The sequence below is a fragment of the Phycomyces blakesleeanus genome, assembly GCF_001638985.1.
Source record: "Phycomyces blakesleeanus NRRL 1555(-) unplaced genomic scaffold PHYBLscaffold_3, whole genome shotgun sequence".
In the NCBI taxonomy this organism is placed as follows: Eukaryota; Fungi; Mucoromycota; class Mucoromycetes; order Mucorales; family Phycomycetaceae; genus Phycomyces; species Phycomyces blakesleeanus.
This window is the reverse complement of record NW_017265136.1, coordinates 493120-500266: the sequence shown is the minus strand read 5'-3', so window position 1 is coordinate 500266 and position 7147 is coordinate 493120.

Genomic DNA, 7147 nt, shown 5'->3' with positions numbered 1-7147 from the left:
GCGTAACCTTGTTTTCTTTGGTCAATTTGGACAATCCAACAGCGCCTGCAACTGCAGCTGCAGAGCCGAGAACAGCGCGGCTAAGGGTCTGACCAATACTGGTCTTGGCCTCGGTCTTGACAACTTCGGACTCAGTAGTGATGTCTTCTTGCAACTTGGTCTCAGTCTTCTTGATAGACTCTTCGAAAGTGGTCTTGTCCTGGAAGGCATTCTCAGAAACAGCAGTCTTGACAGCAGTCAATTGGTTTTTGACAGTGTTGGTGATCTTGCTGAAGTAAGAATCCAAATGCTCGTTGGTCTCTGTCTTCGACTCAGTCTTGGAAGTCTTCTTAAGGACATCGATCTTCTCCTTCAATTCAGTCTCAGCTTCAGCGATAATAACTTGGGCCTCGGCCTTGGCTTCTTCAGAGTCGTTGCCAACAAGAGTGGACAGCTTGGTAGTGAGGTTGCTATACCATCCCTGGACAGTTTCGGTAGCTTCCTTGGTAGTGTCGGCAACTGAGGTCTCGACAGCCTGGACAGTGAACTTCTCCTTCTCAGTTCGCTTGACTATAAAACAGAAACATCAGTAAACTATATACACTAAAAAAAAATTAATATTTACCATCATTCTGAACCTTGTCGGTGACAGTAGTAAAGGTGGTATCAATCTCCTGCTTGGTCTTCTCGGAAACCTTGGTGAACTTCTCTTGGAGAGCAGAAGTATCAGTGGTCTCGGTAATTACGTTCTTGACTTGGGTCAACTGGGCAGCAATTGAATCCTTGATAGAAACAAGAGCAGTTCCAACGGATCCCTTGATGGTCTCGTCGTCCTCCTCATCTTCCTCCTTCAATACGGTGCTGATCTCCTCCTCAGCCTTCTCGGTGATCTTGGCAATATCCTCCTTGACATTGTCACCTCCCTCCTGGATACGAGAGTTGATGGTCTCAGTGAGCTTAGAGAACCAGCCAGCAGCAGCGACACGCTTGGCTTCGACAGCGGATGCAGCTTTCTTGGTCTTCTCTACGACTTCTTCGGCGTGAACAACAGATGAAAAGGTAATGCTGGACTTGAGCTCGTCGAAACGTTCGTTAATCTTGTCAGTTGTGGTCTTGACAATTGTTTCAATCTTGGACTTGACATCGGTATCTTCTTCAATAGCCTGAATTGCAACCTTCTCAACCTCAAATGTCTGTGTTGAGGCGACATGTTCAATTGTTGCGAGTTGAGCGAGATATTCCTTGCGCTCTTTCTTGGTAGTGCAGTGCTTAACACCTTCAATTCTAGCACGCTCAACAATAATAGTCAGCTCCTTGCGGTAGTTCTTAACTACGACTGTAACATCCTGAGTCTTTTTCGTCTCTGACTTGGTTACAACCTGGGTTGTCATGGTAGTAAACCACTTTGTAAGTTCAGTTCTTGTGTTTTCGATTACGGTCTCGGTTGTCTCGATAGTCACAACTTCCTCAGTCTGGATAGTTTCCTTGTCCTTGGTCAGTTTAGACAATCCAACGGCACCTGCAACTGCAGCGGCAGAGCCGAAAACGGCACGGCTAAGGGTCTGACCAATACTGGTCTTGGCCTCGGTCTTGACAACTTCGGACTCAGTAGTGATGTCTTCTTGCAACTTGGTCTCAGTCTTCTTGATAGACTCTTCGAAAGTGGTCTTGTCCTGGAAGGCATTCTCAGAAACAGCAGTCTTGACAGCAGTCAATTGGTTTTTGACAGTGTCGGTGATCTTGCTGAAGTAAGAATCCAAATGCTCGTTGGACTCGGTCTTCGACTCAGTCTTGGAAGTCTTCTTAAGGACATCGATCTTCTCCTTCAATTCAGTCTCAGCTTCAGCGATAATAACTTGGGCCTCGGCCTTGGCTTCTTCAGAGTCGTTGCCAACAAGAGTGGACAGCTTGGTAGTGAGGTTGCTATACCATCCCTGGACAGTTTCGGTAGCTTCCTTGGTAGTGTCGGCAACTGAGGTCTCGACAGCCTGGACAGTGAACTTCTCCTTCTCGGTTCGCTTGACTATAAAACAGAAACATCAGTAAACTATATACACTAAAAAAAAATTAATATTTACCATCATTCTGAACCTTGTCGGTGACAGTAGTAAAGGTGGTATCAATCTCCTGCTTGGTCTTCTCGGAAACCTTGGTGAACTTCTCTTGGAGAGCAGAAGTATCAGTGGTCTCGGTAATTACGTTCTTGACTTGGGTCAGCTGGGCAGCAATTGAATCCTTGATAGAAACAAGAGCAGTTCCAACGGATCCCTTGACAGTCTCGTCGTCCTCCTCATCTTCCTCCTTCAATACGGTGCTGATCTCCTCTTCAGCCTTCTCGGTGATCTTGGCAATATCCTCCTTGACATTGTCACCTCCCTCCTGGATACGAGAGTTGATGGTCTCAGTGAGTCTGGAGAACCAGCCAGTAGCAGCTACGCGCTTAGCTTCAACAGCGGATGCAGCTTTCTTGGTCTTCTCTACGACTTCTTCGGCGTGAACAACTGAAGAGAAGGTAACTTTCGATTTGAGCTCATCGAAACGTTCGTTGATCTTTTCAGTTGTGCTCTTGACAAGGGTTTCGATCTTAGACTTAACGTCGGTATCTTCTTCAATTGCCTGAATTGCAACCTTCTCAACTTCGGTAGTCTGAGTAGCAGCAAGACGCTCAATGATGACTAATTGCTCGAGGTACTGCTTACGCTCTTTCTTAGAAGTACAGTGCTTGACACCCTCCTTTCGTGCACGTTCAACGATAACGGTCAATTCATTGCGGTAGTTCTTCACGACAACGGTAACTTCTTCGGTTTTCTTGGTCTCCGATTTGGTTACAACTTGAGTTGTCATAGTGGAGAACCACTTGGTGATTTCTGTTCTTGTGTTCTCGATGACAGTCTCGGTGGTCTCAAATGTGACAACTTCTTTAACCTCTGTCTCTTTTTGCTTCTTAATTTCAGCTGCCTTCTTCTGTTCATGCTTTTTATTCAAAGCAACGGCACCAAGTACACCAGCAGCTACTACAGCAGAGCCTAATACAGCTTTTCCAAACGTTTCAGCTAAGCTTTGCTTCTTAGCCTCGGTTTTAACAACCTCTGTCTCAGTAGTAATATCCTCTTGCAACTTGGTCTCGGTCTTCTTGATAGACTCTTCAAAAGTGGTCTTGTCCTGGAAGGCATTCTCAGAAACAGCAGTCTTGACAGCAGTCAATTGGTTCTTGACAGTGTCGGTGATCTTGCTGAAGTAAGAATCCAAATGCTCGTTGGACTCGGTCTTCGACTCAGTCTTGGAAGTCTTCTTAAGGACATCGATCTTCTCCTTCAATTCAGTCTCAGCTTCAGCGATAATAACTTGGGCCTCGGCCTTGGCTTCTTCAGAGTCGTTGCCAACAAGAGTGGACAGCTTGGTAGTGAGGTTGCTATACCATCCCTGGACAGTTTCGGTAGCTTCCTTGGTAGTGTCGGCAACTGAGGTCTCGACAGCCTGGACAGTGAACTTCTCCTTCTCGGTTCGCTTGACTATAAAACAGAAACATCAGTAAACTATATACACTAAAAAAAAATTAATATTTACCATCATTCTGAACCTTGTCGGTGACAGTAGTAAAGGTGGTATCAATCTCCTGCTTGGTCTTCTCGGAAACCTTGGTGAACTTCTCTTGGAGAGCAGAAGTATCAGTGGTCTCGGTAATTACGTTCTTGACTTGGGTCAGCTGGGCAGCAATTGAATCCTTGATAGAAACAAGAGCAGTTCCAACGGATCCCTTGACAGTCTCGTCGTCCTCCTCATCTTCCTCCTTCAATACGGTGCTGATCTCCTCCTCAGCCTTCTCGGTGATCTTGGCAATATCCTCCTTGACATTGTCACCTCCCTCCTGGATACGAGAGTTGATGGTCTCAGTGAGTCTGGAGAACCAACCAGTAGCAGCTACGCGCTTAGCTTCAACAGCGGATGCAGCTTTCTTGGTCTTCTCTACGACTTCTTCGGCATGAGCAACAGAGGTGAACTTGACTTGTGATTTAATACTTTCGAATCCTTCGTTAATTGCATTCTTGCTAGTTTCAATCAATGTCACTAATTGAGTTTTTACGTCAACGTCATCTTCAATCGCTTTAATCACAACTTGTTCGACTTGGACTGTTTGAGTGGATGCAATCGATTCAATGACAGTCAACTGGGAAAGATAGACTTCACGCTCATGCTTTGTGCTACAGTGCTTAACACCATCAATTCTGGCGCGCTCAACGATAGTTGTTAATTGTTTACGGTATTTCTCAACAACAATTGTAACTTCCTCAGTCTTTTTTGTCTCGGACTTAGTGATGACTTGGGTAGTCATTGTAGTGAACCACTTTGTAAGCTCAGTTCTCGTGTTTTCGATTACTGTCTCGGTTGTCTCGAAAGTCACAACTTCCTCAGTCTGGATAGTTTCCTTGTCCTTGGTCAGTTTAGACAATCCAACGGCACCTGCAACTGCAGCGGCAGAGCCGAAAATGGCACGGCTAAGGGTCTGACCAATACTGGTCTTGGCCTCGGTCTTGACAACTTCGGACTCAGTAGTAATATCCTCTTGCAACTTGGTCTCGGTCTTCTTGATAGACTCTTCAAAAGTGGTCTTGTCCTGGAAGGCATTCTCAGAAACAGCAGTCTTGACAGCAGTCAATTGGTTCTTGACAGTGTCGGTGATCTTGCTGAAGTAAGAATCCAAATGCTCGTTGGACTCGGTCTTCGACTCAGTCTTGGAAGTCTTCTTAAGGACATCGATCTTCTCCTTCAATTCAGTCTCAGCTTCAGCGATAATAACTTGGGCCTCGGCCTTGGCTTCTTCAGAGTCGTTGCCAACAAGAGTGGACAGCTTGGTAGTGAGGTTGCTATACCATCCCTGGACAGTTTCGGTAGCTTCCTTGGTAGTGTCGGCAACTGAGGTCTCGACAGCCTGGACAGTGAACTTCTCCTTCTCGGTTCGCTTGACTATAAAACAGAAACATCAGTAAACTATATACACTAAAAAAAAATTAATATTTACCATCATTCTGAACCTTGTCGGTGACAGTAGTAAAGGTGGTATCAATCTCCTGCTTGGTCTTCTCGGAAACCTTGGTGAACTTCTCTTGGAGAGCAGAAGTGTCAGTGGTCTCGGTAATTACGTTCTTGACTTGGGTCAACTGGGCAGCAATTGAATCCTTGATAGAAACAAGAGCAGTTCCAACGGATCCCTTGATGGTCTCGTCGTCCTCCTCGTCTTCCTCCTTCAATACGGTGCTGATCTCCTCTTCAGCCTTCTCGGTGATCTTGGCAATATCCTCCTTGACATTGTCACCTCCCTCCTGGATACGAGAGTTGATGGTCTCAGTGAGTCTAGAGAACCAGCCAGTAGCAGCTACGCGCTTAGCTTCGACTGCTGATGCAGCTTTCTTGGTCTTCTCTACGACTTCTTCGGCGTGAACAACTGAAGAGAAGGTAACTTTCGATTTGAGCTCATCGAAACGTTCGTTGATCTTTTCAGTTGTGCTCTTGACAAGGGTTTCGATCTTAGACTTAACGTCGGTATCTTCTTCAATTGCCTGAATTGCAACCTTCTCAACTTCGGTAGTCTGAGTAGCAGCAAGACGCTCAATGATGACTAATTGCTCGAGGTACTGCTTACGCTCTTTCTTAGAAGTACAGTGCTTGACACCCTCCTTTCGTGCACGTTCAACGATAACGGTCAATTCATTGCGGTAGTTCTTCACGACAACGGTAACTTCTTCGGTTTTCTTGGTCTCCGATTTGGTTACAACTTGAGTTGTCATAGTGGAGAACCACTTGGTGATTTCTGTTCTTGTGTTCTCGATGACAGTCTCGGTGGTCTCAAATGTGACAACTTCTTTAACCTCTGTCTCTTTTTGCTTCTTAATTTCAGCTGCCTTCTTCTGTTCGTGCTTCTTGTTCAAAGTCACGGCGCCAAGTACGCCACCAGCAACAATAGTGGAGCCCAATAAAACCTTTCCTAGAGTCTCGGAGATGCTGTGTTTCTTTGCTTCAGACTTGACGACTTCGCTGTGAGTAGTAATGTCTTCATCCAACTTAATCTCATTCTTCTTGACAGACTCTTCGAAAGTAGATTTGTTTTGGAGTACGTTATCAGCTACGGCAGTCTTGACAGCGGTCAACTGGTTTTTGGCACTGTTTGTAATTTGGGTGAAGTAGGAATCGATGTGTTCAGTATTTTCTGTTTTGGAACTGGTCTTGGTTTCCTCTTTAAGTGAGTTAATCTTTTCCTTGAGCTCTAATTCAGCCTCAGCAATGATGACTTCAGCCTCAGCCTTCGACTCTTCTGAGTCATTTCCAGCAAGATCAGATAGCTTTGAGGTCAGTGTTTTGTACCAAGATTTGATAGTCTCATTTGCTTCCTTGGTGGTATCAACGACAGAATTTTCGACAGCCTTAACGGTATACTTATCTTTCTCTGTTCTCTTAACTACAATTCAGAAGTGTTAATACATTTCAGCTCCACATAGGGGGTTCCAAATAATTACCATCAGTTTGAACCTTGTCCGTGACAGAAGTAAAGGTAGTGTCAATTTCCTGCTTTGACTTCTCAGAAACCTGAGTGAACTTCTCTTGGAGTTCAGAAGTATCAGTGGTCTCGGTAATTACGTTCTTGACTTGGGTCAACTGGGCAGAAATTGAATCCTTGATGGAAACAAGAGCAATTCCAACGGATCCCTTGATGGTCTCGTCGTCCTCCTCGTCTTCCTCCTTCAGAACAGTGCTGATCTCCTCTTCAGCCTTCTCGGTGATCTTGGTAATGTCCTCCTTGACATTGTCACCTCCCTCCTGGATACGAGAGTTGATGGTCTCAGTGAGTCTGGAGAACCAGCCAGTAGCAGCGACACGCTTAGCTTCGACAGCGGATGCAGCTTTCTTGGTCTTCTCTACGACTTCTTCGGCGTGAACAACTGAAGAGAAGGTAATACGGGATTTAAATTCTTCAAATCCGCTGTTAATCTTTTGGGTGCTCGATTTAACTAATTCCTCAATCTTTGTCTTGACATCGGAATTGGATTGGATAGCCTCGATTACAACGTGTTCCACCTGGACCGTCTGGGAAGAAGCGACAGACTCGATAACAGTAAGCTGTGAAAGGTATTCTTCACGCTCTTTTTTGGTGTTACAGTGTTTGACGCCTTCT